Below are 14,663 nucleotides of genomic sequence, written 5' to 3'. Positions count from 1 at the left end.
ACCATGTTCGATCAGTACTCAAGTGCCTGTCTAAGAATCATCTCTATGTCAAGACTGAAAAGTGAATTTCACATGCATAATATCTCCTTCCTGGGGTGGTACATCAGTGCTGAAGGGGTCAGCATGGACCCCTCCAAGGTAACTGCAGTCTCATCCTAGCCGTACCCACCTCGGTGAAGGAGCTCCAACGTTTCCTTGGCTTTGCAAACTTTTATCATCGTTTCATTAGAGGGTTCAGCACCCTCGTGGTGCCCCAACCTCCCTCCTGAAGAAGGGACTTAAATGCCTCCACTGGAACCCCACAGCTGAAGAGACCTTCGACAGGCTTAAAATGGCTTTCACCACAGCCCCTATCCTTCAGCATCCAGACCTGGCCTGACCTTTCATGTTTGAAATGGACACCTCTGAGATTGGTGTAGGAGGGGTTCTCTCCCAGGGCTTTGGTGAAAGGCCCAAGCTCCACCCGATAGCATTCTTCTTCAAAAAGCTCACTCCAGCAGAGAGAAACTATGATGTCGGGAACCGAGAGCTACTGGCTATCAAGCTTGCCTTAGAGGAATGGAGGCACTGGTTGGAGGTGGCCACACACCCCTTTGTCATTTTTACTGATCATAAAAACCTTGAGTATCTCAAGAAGGCAAAATAGACTGAACAAGCCCAATGAGCAGTTCTTCACCCGTTTCAACTTCACAATATCCTATCGTCCTGGCACCAAAAACACCAAGGCTGATGCCCTGTCATGCATCTTCAGCCCATCTCTTCACGACCAGGAACCTCATCCCATCCTGACACCTGAATGCTTCATCCAGGTGATCACTTGGGACCTCAACAAGGAGATAAGGGACTCACAACCACAGAATCCTCCAGTCAACTGCTCACCGGGCAGCCTGTATGTCCCTAATCATCTCAGGAGCAGGCTCATCATATGGACACACACTTCTCCCACCACTGGTCATCCCATCAGCCATTGCACCCACCAACTGCTGTGAAACAAGTACTGGTGGGAGAACATGCTGACTGAGATCATCCATTTCATCTCTTCATGCACTGAGTGCACTCAAGCCAAGGTCCCTTGAACTCCTCCGGCTGGCAAACTATGCCCGCTTCCTGTGTCTCAGAGACCATGGTCCCACCTGGCAATCGACTTCATTACCGACCTGCCGCCATCCCAAGGCAACTCCACAGTTTTGGTCATCATTGACCGCTTCTCCAAGGCGCTGAGACTCATCCCGTTATCTGGCCTACCCACAGCTTTTCAGACCACTGAATTATTGTTTCAGCATGTGTTCCAATACTTCGACATCCCAGAGGACATAGTCAGTGACCATGGCCCTCAATTCACCTCTCATCTGTGGGCCAGCTTCATGGAGCAGCTAGGGGTCTCGGTGAGCCTCACTTCGGGATATCATCCCCAGTCAAATGGCCAGATAGAGAGAGCCAACCAAAAGATAGGATGTTTCCTCAGAATCTTCTGCATGCAAAACCAAGGGGATTGAGCCCGATTCATCCCATGGACTGAATACACGCAAAACTATCTCAACCGCACAACTTACACCCTTCCAGTGTATGCTCAGCTACCAACCTCCCCTGTTTCCTTGGGACAACTCTCCAGCATGGGTACAGGCTGAGGAAGAGTGGTTCACTCATAGCCAGTCGATTTGGGAGGAAGTTCACCAATGCATCACCTCAGTTAATGCCAAGTACAAGGAATACGCCGATAAGCACCAGAGAAAGAACCCCAAGTACTCTCCTGGCAATCGGGTATGGGTGTCTACCAGGGACCTTAGGGAACCCAACACATGCCAAAAATTACAGACACGCTACATTGGACTGTACAGGGTGCTCCAGCACATCAACGAAGTTTCCTGTAGACTTGAGCTCCCACCTCACAGTCATCTGTCACCCACCTTCCACGTCTCCTGACTCAAACCCTCCATCCAGGGTCCCCTGTCTGAGAATATGCCCACCCCCAACCAACTGTCTCCTGGCCCAGAAGGAGAATGCATCTACCAGGTAAATCAGATCCTAGACTCTAGACGTAGAAGAGGCCAGCTAGAGTACCTGGTAGATTGAGAGGGCTACGGACCAGAGGAATAAAGCTGGGTGGGAGCTAAGGACATCCTAGACCCTCTCCTTACTCAAGAATGTCATAACCAACACCCCAAAAAGCCCTAGGAAGAATGTAGCTCCTGGAGGGAGCTCCTGGGGGGGAGGGGGGTTCTGTCAGTAATGTGATAGATAGTATCACTTCCAGTCAGACTACAAACATGGCCAATCTGAACTACAACACCAAAGAACCACAGTGCCCTCTATCGCCTGTCTATTAATTACACCTGTCACTAATTTCTGGGTTAATCAGCCCATGCTATATAAACACCTCTCCCACACTCACTCGATGCAAAGTATCATTCAGTGTCTTACCTGTCATACCAAGCCTTGTTATTCTGCCTGCCTTATCATGTTCTTGAACCTCATTATTGTCTCATTCTCATTACTCTTTAGTCTAGCCCTTATTACTCTGTCTGTTGATAGATCAACCCCTGCCTGTCCCTCAACTTCAATTTCATCTAGCGTTTTGGATTTGTTTGCTAGTCTGCATTCCCCGGTCTCTCCTGCACATACATCAATAAGTGTCTGCAACCTGACAGAGTCTCTGAGTTCGTTGAGAAGGCACGAATCTTACAACACAAGGCAAGGCATGACAGATACACAAATTTCAAACACTGCTGTCTAAAACCACCTCTTCTCACAAGACAGAAGTGCTGGCTTGGAGGAAGAAATCTAACCAGGCAACACAACCTGACATCCAAGAGAAGTGGTTGAAGAACTTAACCAACAGAAAACTCACCCAACCAGAGAAGGGTGTTTTATCCAAAGGACTAAACTTTGCAGTTTCACTAGAGTAGATACCAGTGGTAGATCTCATCACAGCCACAGAGTCAGCCATCAGAAACAATAATTTGACCAACACAGAGGTGGAACAACTTAGATTGAAAGTATCAGCTGTCCTCTCCAGTGCGAAAGCACCCCCCTCCAATCTCACCATCCAAGAAAGGAGGGCTCTTACATCACTTCAAAGAGACCGGAACATCACCATCCTTCCTGCTGACAAAGGGAGATGCACAGTGGTGCTAAACACAGCAGACTACCACTCAAAGATGACCAGTCTCCTCAGCAATATAACTGCCTATGAAACCCTGAGGCAGGATCCCACCAACAGTTACAAAAAGAAAATTGTGAGCTGCCTACAACAACTAGAAAAGGACCATGCCATCAACCGATCTCTGTACAACAGACCGTATCATGGGGAAGTTTGATGGTGGAACTCAGGTGTAGGCTTGTGGGGATAATCTTGGATGTGGGATAATCAGGGTAGCCTTGGATAATCTTATCCAAGACTACCCTGGTGAAGCCATTCCTCTCATTTATGGACTCCTCAAGATTCACAAGGAAGGAGCTCCACTCAGGCCCTTCATCAGCAGCATAAACTCAGTCACTAATAACATTGCCCAACACCTAGCCACCATCCTGGCTCCCCTTGTTGGAAACACGCTACATCACGTCAATAACTCCCAAGATTTTGCCACGAAAGCTGCAGACCTAAAGCTGGACTCAGATGGAACCATGGTTTCCTCTGAGGTCGCTTCTCTTTTCAGCTGCATTCCCACCACAGAAGCAGTTGACTCAGTTAAGAAATGACTTCTTCAAGACAGCATCTTACCAGACAGAACAAATCTTACTATGGACCACATTTGCACCCTGTTTGACCTCTGCCTGACCACCACCTATTTCCAGTTCAACAAATGTTTCTACAGACAGAAGCATGGATGTGCCTTGGGCTCACTGGTGTCCCCTACAGTGGCCAATCTACACATGGAGAAAGTGGAAAACAAAGCCTTGACCACTTTTTCAGGAGTCACTCCCAGCCACTAGTTCAGGTATGTGGATGACACCTGGGTAAAAATCAAAACCCATGAGGTGGAAGCCTTCACAGAGCACATCAATGCAGTGGATATCAACATCAAGTTCACTCGGTAAGACATCAGTGGAAACAACCTAGCCTTTTTGGTCTGCAGCATGCACATCATACAAGACAGAAGCCTTGGCATCAAGGTCTACTGGAAACCCACACACACAGACCAGTACTTACTGTTTGATTCTCACCACCCACTGGAACACAAATTGGGGGTCATTAGGACCTTACATCACAGGGCTTGGAACATTCCTACAATGGTAGAGGGAAAAGAGAAGGAACAAAAACACATCAAGGAAGCACTTCAGAAGTGTGGGTATCCCAACTGGGCTTTTGTCAAGACCAGAAAAAGAAACAAAATGGACATGGAAGAAAACAGCAACAAACACAAGAACATTGTCATTCCCTACATTTCTGGACTATCTGAGAAACTCAGGAGGATCTTCTACAAACATAACATCCCTGTACACTTCAGACCCAGTAACACTCTGAGGCAGAAACTGGTTCAACCTAAGGACAGAATACCCAAACACAAACAGGACAACATAGTGCATGCAATTCATTGTAGTGAGGAATGCACAGACCTGTACCGGTACATTGGGGGAAAAAAAAACAACCCCTTCAAAAGTGTATGGTTCAACACAAGAGAGCCAGTTCCTCAGGCCAGGACTCTGCAGTCTATCTTCATCTCAATAACAAAGAACACTTGTTTCAAGACTGCAATGTACGCATTTTAGCTAAAGAAGACTGGTGATTTGAAAGAGGAGTAAAAGAAGCCATCTTTGTCAACCTGGAACAGCCATCACTGAACAGAGGAGGTGGCCTGAGACACCACTTATCAGCCACCTACAATGCAGTCTTTGGCACACGTCCCAGAAAACTGAATACACATCCACACCAAGACTCAGATGACTTCAATGACTCACATGATGGCAAAGAAAGCCATCAACCCACAGGTCATCCTAACAACCCTAAAGGCTGCTAACACCATTCACACCCAGCCTTCAGTGACCCTAACACCTACAGGATGACTGAGAGGGTCAACGACCCATGTGACCTCAACAACTCTCCTTAGGATTGCTTTTGGTCCACTAGAGGATAAATACCTGAAACTCCCCACTAGTCAGACAGAACTGAAGAAGCCTTTCAGATGAGAGGTGAAACATCTTCAGGAATTTCAAGCAAGTCCAGTTGCCTTCTTTGTCACCTATGGTTACAATGACCTGGATGACTGAGAACCTTCACAGACATATGAGGATTGAGATTTTAAGTATGAGCTTTTAAACTGTTTCACACATTAACACACAAATTAAGATTTATGATTTCAAGATAAAGTAAAGTTATGGATACCACCTATGAAGAAAGGATTATTGTTATAATGTAGGTCTATAAGGTCTTTATTGTTTTTTTTCTTCATCTTGGTGTATTCTTCTTGTTACTTGAAATACATAAATTTAGTCTTTTCACTGCAGAGGTCACAGAGGTCAACACTCAAACCCAAAAAAGTTCTCTCTCTCATCTCATTATCTGTAGCTGCTTTATCCTGTTCTACAAGTCGCAGGCAAGCTGGAGCCTATCCCAGCTGACTACGGGTGAAAGGCGGGGTACACCCTGACAAGTCGCCAGGTCATCACAGGGCTGACACATAGACACAGACAACCATTCACACTCACATTCACACCTACGGTCAATTTAGAGTCACCAGTTAACCTAACCTGCATGTCTTTGGACTGTGGGGGAAACCGGAGCACCCGGAGGAAACCCACGCGGACACGGGGAGAACATGCAAACTCCGCACAGAAAGGCCCTCACTGGCCACAGGGCTCGAACCCGGACCTTCTTGCTGTGAGGCGACAGCGCTAACCACTACACCACCATGCCGCCCACCCAAAAAAAAAAGTATTTGTTAGAATTAAAAAAAAATCCACCTGTGATAATAATATTTTCTATTTTCTTTTTCTTCTTTGTTCATTATTAGGATCTCATCTCATCTCATTATCTCTAGCCGCTTTATCCTTCTACAGGGTCGCAGGCAAGCTGGAGCCTATCCCAGCTGACTACGGGCGAAAGGCGGGGTACACCCTGGACAAGTCGCCAGGTCATCACAGGGCTGACACATAGACACAGACAACCATTCACACTCACATTCACACCTACGGTCAATTTAGAGTCACCAGTTAACCTAACCTGCATGTCTTTGGACTGTGGGGGAAACCGGAACACCCGGAGGAAACCCACGCGGACACGGGGAGAACAAGCAAACTCCGCACAGAAAGGCCCTCGCCGGCCACAGGGCTCGAACCCAGACCTTCTTGCTGTGAGGCGACAGTGCTAACCACTACACCACCATGCCGCCCACCCAAAAAAGTATTTGTTAGAATTTAAAAAAAATCCACCTGTGATAATAATATTTTCTATTTTCTTTTTCTTCTTTGTTCATTATTAGGATTAAAAATTCTATTACCACTGAATGGAGAAACTTTGTTGCATAGGTCTTATAACTAGGATGATGGCTTTGGCTTTTCTTTTTGATGTTCCATCTACATGCCTCTTTTTAATCCCTCTATCCATCCATTTTCCCATAGACTTTGAATAGGAAATATTTCAAACTGCTCCATCTAGCCATCCATTTTATGCCACTTTTCTGGGTCTGGGTCATGTGGGTAGCAGTTCCAGCAGAGATGCCCAGGCTTCCCTCTCCCCAACCACCTCCTCCAGCTTTTCTGGGAGGGGGACACTAAGGGTTCCCAAGCCAGGCAAATGATGCAATTTCTCCAGCATGTTCTGGGTCTGTCCCAGGGTCTCCTCCCTGTTGGGCATGCTCAGAACACCTCACCTAGGAGATGTCTGGGATGCATCCTAGACAGTTACCCAAACCACCTCAACTGGTTCCTTTCAAAAGGAGCAAAAGCTGCATTCTGAGCCCCTCCGTAATGTCTAAGCTCCTCACTCTGTCTCTAAGTGTGAGCCCAGACACCCTTTGGAGAAAGCTCATTTCCACCACTTGTATCCCCAATGTTGTTCTTTCTGGCTCAGCTCTCTCTTCACCATGAAAGAACAGTGCAGTGTCCACATCACTGCAGAAGATAAATCAATCTGTCTGTGAACCCCTTCCTCTTTTCATCCCTCACTTGTGAACAAGACCCTGAGATACTTGAACTCCACTTGAAGTAAGGACTCAGGCCCAACCCTTAGCAGGCAATTCACCTTCTTCCAGCTTAGAAGCTCAGAACTGGAGGTGCTGATTCACACCCCAGCTATTTCATACTCAGCTGCAAACCTCTCCAATGCAAGCTGTAGGACACAGTTTGACGAAGCTAACAGGACCACAGTATCCGTGAAAAGCAATAATGCAATCCTCAGCCCTCCGAACTGGACACCCTCCACCCCTTGGCTACACCTAGAACTTCTGTCCATAAAAGTTATGAACAGAATCAATGACAAAAGGCAGCCCTGGCAAAGACCAACACCCACCTGGAATGAGTCTGATTTACTGCCAGCAATTTGAATCGAGCTCTTGCTCTGGTTATACAGGGCCAGAATGGTCTATAGCAGCAGGCCTGGTACCCCATATTCCTGAAACACCACCCACAGGACACCTTGAGGGACAGGGTCATATGCCTTTTCCAAGTCCAAAAAGCACATGTAGACTCATTGGGCAAACTGTCATGCACCCTCCAGTACCCTCATGACGGTAAAGTGCTGGTCCAGTGTCCCACAACCAGGACAAAAACAACATTGTTCCACCTGAATCTGAGGTTCAACTAAGGGATGGACTCTCCTCTTCACCACCCTGGCACAGACCTTCCCAGAAGTCTGAGGAGTGTGTTTCCCCATAAAATTGGAACACACTCTCTGGTCCCCTTTTTTAAGAACACTACCCCAGTCTACCGACCTCCATGCAATCTTGAAAAGGCATGTCAACTAAGACAACCCCACAACATTCTGGCTTCAGGGTGGATCTCATCCACTCCAGGGGCCCTGCCACTGAAGAGTTTTTAACCACCTCAGTGATCTTAGGCCTAGCCTGAATCCTCATAGTCCTCATACACTGCTTCCTCTATGAAAGGCATGTCAGTGGGATTCAGGAGATCCTCAAATTATTCCTTCCACTGCCTGACTATGTCCTCAGCTGAGATTAGCAGCACTTGATCCCCACTGTATACAGTAGAGGCAAAACACTGCTTCCCCCTCCTGAGTCATCTGCTGGTTTGCCAGATTCTCTTCGAAGCCAACCGAAAGTCATGCTTCTTTGCCTCACTGAACTCTTCTCACACCTGAGTTTTTGCTTTACTTTTTGCTGCACTCCACTTTGCCTGTCTGTATCTATCAGCTGCCTCCAGAGTCCTACAAGCTAAGCAAGCTTGATAAGACTACATCAGTTTGATGGCTCCCTTTACCACTGGTGCCCACCACCACAAGCACCAACAACCTTATGGCTGCAGGGCCATACAGCTGTCTCAACCTTGGAGCATTTTCTTTTGCTGGTGCTATGAGGTTACTTGACTTTTCAGTGAGGGTGTTCAGAAATTTAGGGTTTCCCATTAATATGCTGGTCTCCATAGTTTAATGATCTCAGCCAAGGAGATGATGCTTTGGGTTTGTTCATTTGCTTTTAAGCAGGATTAGCCAAAAATTACTCACCCGAATTTCATGAAATTTGGTGGAATGCTGTAGCATGGGCCCAGAAAGAACCCATTAAATTTTGGAGCAGATCTAACATGCAGTGCGGCTTGATGAATTTTGTTGCATTTTTGCTAATGCTGCATCATTTAGTCTTGGCAGAGGTCTGCACTCTCTAAGTGTCCTTCTAATTTCTATTGCAACACACCTGACACACACACACACACACACACACAAATATGCAGTACCCATTCTGTGACAGTAACAATGCTATTCTGTGTTAAACACAAGGTGAGATATTCAGCATATGGGATATAGATATAAGGTTCACAAGCCAGACTATGTAAACACATCTCTGAATGTAAAATTTTACACGGTTAAGCCACGGTCAGGGCACAAACACAGGGGTTTGTGAACATTTCAGCCTCAGATTCCGAGATCACAGACTCTTGCTGGCAGTTAAAAAACAGCTTGACTAATGAATCAACAGTGTTCCGTTCTATAGACAGACTGTTATCTGAATGAGTATCACACAGAGAGAACTATAAGGAGTCAGAATTTCTCCCTCAGTCACCAAATGCATTAAATTTACAATATTTGACAGAGGAAAAATATCATGCACTTATAATTTTATATCTTCATTAAAAAACATACATCTGTTGATTGAGTCTCCACATGTGGATGTTTATGAAGTAAAAATAAAAACAATCCATTATGATATTGCTAATGCTTTGCTAATGCTAAGTTACAAAAAATTGTGCTCTGGCTAACAGGACATGAAAGTAAGGTCAAAACTTCACTGTGTGCCACGCCCATTGGCTGAATGAGATCACCTGTGTTGGCTTTATGTTTTTTTTAGTCTAAAAATAATTGGTTTGTTGCATGAATGTATTTATTTGATTTTCAATTTTTAAATCATTATACTCGCACATTAAATATTAAAAATTCCAAACAGACCACAGCAAGTTTTGGGGGTGCGATCGCTATCCTAGGGGTAGCTATAACACCCCCAAGCCCCTCCCTGGCACCACCCATGCTTTCTCTTTCTTTCTCTGTCTGTCTGTCTGTCTGCCTCACTCTCTCTTCAGTCAGAGTTTATCAGCAGCAGTGAGACCCTCTTCACCTCCCTCACACACACACACACAAGCCCCTGCTCTTATTAACAGTGACCCTAACAGTACTGAGAAGTTCATGGAAAAATACAGTGATAACGATGAGGACATCTCTCTCTCTCTCTCTCTCTCTCTTTCTCTCTTTATGGCCACAGATATAATGGATTTGTGCAGTGTAACAGAAAATGACTTTTAAAACACACAATTAGGAGAGGCTCTGAATGCATCGGCATAATCAAGAGAGGATTATTTACTTATTTATTTATTTACTTACTTATATAAAGGAGTGTTTAGAGTTCAGTGTACAAGCTCTCATTTATAGACTGATATAGACTCAGCTGGATATAATTTCCATCATGCCTTATTAATGAGTTTTATAAATTTTACAAAAATAGGAAAAGAATAAAATTGCATCAGATGTCAATGTCAATCTAAAAGGTATATGAAAAAAAAATCTATGAAAATGTTTAATTTGTGATCTGTGTACTTTGCCCATGCTATAAGACATTACTTCAAGAATTAATTAAATCTATAAAATATACACAACCAAAATAACTTGTTCTGAATTAAATATTTCTTTTAATTTTCCATTTTTAATTTTTTTCCCCTGTCTTTCTAAAATAATCGTCAGTTGCTTTGAACACAGTTTATTCAATTTTATTTATTTGTTTTAAAGACAAAAAAGCAGGTACAATATGATACGATGCATTTAAAGGCCGTGTTCCAATTTTTTTTTAATGAAGTTAATAAATAATAATTTTTTTAATTGCTTTCTGATTAATTACACGATCTGTAAATCTCAGACTGATGATCTATCAGGCTGTCAGACATTTTTAAAAAAAATATCTTTGACTAAAATTTAAACTTCTGTTTTAAATGAAAAGTCTTCCAATCTTTTTTTTAACATTTTTTAAAACTGTACATGAAAAACAATTAACAAAAAAAATGTCATTTCCATTGCTGTGTAAATGCTTTATTTATTTTCTTACACACACACCCATGCACGCACCCACATATATATATATATATATATATATATATATATATATATATATATATATATAAAATTTTTTAAAGGAATATTGATAGAGAAGTTAAGATTACAGGTAAAGGTGTAAAAAAAGGAAAAGAAAAAAGGGGGAAAAGCCTGCTACAATACAGGATATGCAACTCACACATGCCATTTCATAGTCATGTTCCGAATTATTGCCAGGCCTTGCTTTGAAAGTGCAAACTCAGCCGTGAATATTGCATTCCTGATAATACCCAGCACACACACACACACACACACACACACACACACACACACGTAGCATGAAGATACACACCGAATCCGACATACTTTGCAGTTTTATTGCTCGATGCATAATCTCTTATTTACTGGCCCGTCGAGGCGTGACCTCCACAGGCCGTCGCTCTCTGACTGACAGGCTGCAGCGCTTTTACCCACAATGCACCGGGGTGATCGGGAGTGTACAGCTGTCTCCGCTGTTAACTTCTCACTTTCAGCTCTGAGCTGCGAGCGAGTTCAAGTCTCCACACATTTATAACACTGGGGCTGGAATAATAGGACGAGTTCTCCTGTGGGAACATATACACTATATACACACACACACACACACACACGCGCATGTATGCACGCACACACACACTGCTTACATCATGACACATTAAAGAGCTGAATCAAATTGTAAATGTTTATTATCAACACAATTTACAAATAATACTTTATTCCATGTTTTTTATTTACTTGATTTGATTCATTGGTTTCTTTAAAAATAAAAACAACAGTGTTTATTTTTAAAGCGAGAGCAGGTTTAGCCATATGACAAGGTTTGTAGTAAATATAAACAAACAAATAAACAAAAGATGTCTCACCAATACGGATAACAAGCAAACAAACAACATATCTGTGGACATGTGTTATTTTTAAAGCATCATCCTGTTCATGTAAACAAACAAACAAACAAACAAACAAACAAACAAACAAACAAACAAAGTGAGAACCCTGATATGGGGTTTTTAGTAAACAGAAACAAATAAACAAACAAAAACGATCAATAGACATAACTTGTTTTATTTTAGTGAGAACCTGTTTAGCTATATAATGACATTTACAGTAAGTCCAATCAAACAAATAAACAAACAAAGAAAATGTTTCAGGACAAAACTTCACTTTGATATCAGCTCCTGTTCACCTGTTTATAATGTTTTAGCAAATATAAACAAACTAACTCATAAAACCATCAGAAGACGCAACAACTTGTCGAAGTGAGATCCTTGTGAATTATTCGGTGAGGCTTTTATTAAAACAAACAAATAAACAAATTCTAAACAGATAGCAATAATAATATCAGTAAACATCACTTTGAAGTGAGATCCTGTTTAACTATATATTTAACAAACAAACACGCATCAGTAGGTATAAGTTGTTTTTTATTGAGAACCTGCTAGTGACGTGATGAGTTTTTTAAAAATAAATAAACAAATTGAAGTTAAAAAGTTAAATATATTTAAAAATAAACAATAAGTAACTAAAAACACTGACAAAACAACTGAGTTTTAAAGGGAGATCATGTTTATATATGATGAGATGTTTGAGTAAAACTAACTAACTAACCAACTGATTAATAAAGACAGAAAGAAAGAAAGAAAGAAAGAAAGAAAGAAAGAAAGAAAGAAAGAAAGAAAGAAATGTGGGGGAGACATAATAACTTGGCGTTAAAGGAAGATTCTGTTTACCAATACGGTGTGTTTAAAAAACAAAGACATAAACAAACAAATAAACATGTAAATTAATAAATGGGTAGACATAACTTGGCCTTAAGGGAAGATCCTTTTTACCAACATTGGGGATTGATCTCATCTCATTATCTCGAGCCGCTTTATCCTGTTCTACAGGGTCGCAGGCAAGCTGGAGCCTATCCCAGCTGACTACGGGCGAAAGGCGGGGTACACCCTGGACAAGTCGCCAGGTCATCACAGGGCTGACACATAGACACAGACAACCATTCACACTCACATTCACACCTACGGTCAATTTAGAGTCACCAGTTAACCTAACCTGCATGTCTTTGGACTGTGGGGGAAACCGGAGCACCCGGAGGAAACCCACGCGGACACGGGGAGAACATGCAAACTCCGCACAGAAAGGCCCTCGCTGGCCACGGGGCTCGAACCCGGACCTTCTTGCTGTGAGGCGACAGTGCTAACCACTACACCACCGTGCCGCCCTGGTATTGATCTAAAATAAAAAATAAATTCATGAAACAGACAGATAGATAGATAGATAGATAGATAGATAGATAGATAGATAGGTAGGGGTAGACATAACTTTTTCCAGGTTTTGAAGGAAGATTCTGTTTACCAATATGGTGTGTTTTTGAAAAATAAACAAAAAATGAAAGAATCTGATAGATAGATAGATAGATAGATAGATAGATAGATAGATAGATAGATAGATAGATAGATAGATAGATAGATAGATAGTGTTTTAATGCACAAAATTTTATTTTTATTGTCCTTGGTATCAATTATTATTTCTCCTTGAAGTTTATAAAAATAACCAGAATTTCTGGCCACAGTGTGATGGGTAAAGCCACGCTGATGTTCTCAGAAAAATTTTGAACGTCCTTCCACACACACGTTAGTCTGATTGTTTTCAAGAAACATTATTTGCTCCCTAAAGTGTCCGAACGAGACGTTGTTCTTCCTGATACAGAGATGTGAAATCGATTTAGTCGCAGGGCGTCATACAAGAACATAGCCTTCCTCTGTTCAGTGTACTCAATGAGATTACACACACACACACACACACACTTGCTGGCTGGCGTTATCTGACCTCTCGCATCATGGCTAATCCGGCTCAGCTTCACCTAATGATGCCACTTGTGCCGTGCCCAACTCCATAAATCGCATCCCATTAAAATGCAAATCCACCCTCCTCTTTGCCTGGAGTGCTGAGGGCCCTGACACACACACACACACACACACACACACACACACAAAACGAGAGTCAAACCATTCCTCCATCTCCCCCTCCTCCTCCTCTTCCAACCATGCCATCTCTCTTTCTCTCTCTCTCTTTCCATGAGGAACAGCTCCACCCCCCTCACCTCCGTCCCTGATAACTGATGCTCTGATTATCATTCCGCTGCCACATTGCGGATGAAATAAGGCCAGAATGAAGAAGGGATGAAAGGAGAGAGGGAGGGAGGGAGGGTGGATGGAAGGGTGAAAGAAAAAAATCATTTTCAGCAGACTTCTACATTTTTTCTGTTGTTGTCAGGAAATGAACAAATGGTTATCAACGTAACGAGGGGGATCTACGTTATCGGCATGCCAGCTTTTTCCATGCTGATACTCGTTTTTTTCCCTTTCTTTCAACAGGAAATGAATTTCTTCCTCCACACCAACACTAACACCACCATCAGCACCAGCACCAGCCCCTCCCCGGCTCCATTTCCCCCTTATTCCATTCTATTCTATTCTATTCTCAAGCTTAATATGAGACGAGGCTTAAAAATATACGCCCCCGTAAGTGCTGTCGTCGTGGAACTCAGCTTATACAGCACCATCAATAGAGCGTATTCTTCTGTAAGCTCCCGCTGTAGGATTCATTTTCGAACCGTTGTGCCGTTTCTTGTTGTGTCTGTATCACACACTGAGTTTCAGCTCTGCTACACTGCTTTCTGTTTCAAATGCTGAAAGAAATCCTTTTTACAAACGATGCAATAAAGTCATAGTAAAATTACAAACGCTAACTTTAATATTAATAACGTGGAACATTCCACACATTTCTTTACAAATTTGCAGATGTGACTTAAGGTTGTGTGAAGAGTGATTATGCGACTTCAGAGGGAATAAAACACTCCGCGTTGTGCTGTCATTGGAAAATAATCAGCAACAGCATGGTGCGATGTAGCGGCATTATTGTTACCATAATGAGATCAGCG

General features: G+C 42.9%; 1 pseudogene; it reads left to right on the top strand.

The window, feature by feature from the left end:
- The first annotated feature begins 394 nt into the window (after positions 1–394).
- Positions 395–7,741, top strand: LOC132865723 (uncharacterized; annotated as a pseudogene).
- Positions 7,742–14,663: the final 6,922 nt, after the last annotated feature.

This window comes from Neoarius graeffei, chromosome 18 (assembly GCF_027579695.1).
Source record: "Neoarius graeffei isolate fNeoGra1 chromosome 18, fNeoGra1.pri, whole genome shotgun sequence".
NCBI lineage: Eukaryota > Metazoa > Chordata > Actinopteri > Siluriformes > Ariidae > Neoarius > Neoarius graeffei.
The sequence above is the reverse complement of the archived record's forward strand: the minus strand, read 5'-3'. Positions and strand labels throughout refer to the sequence as shown.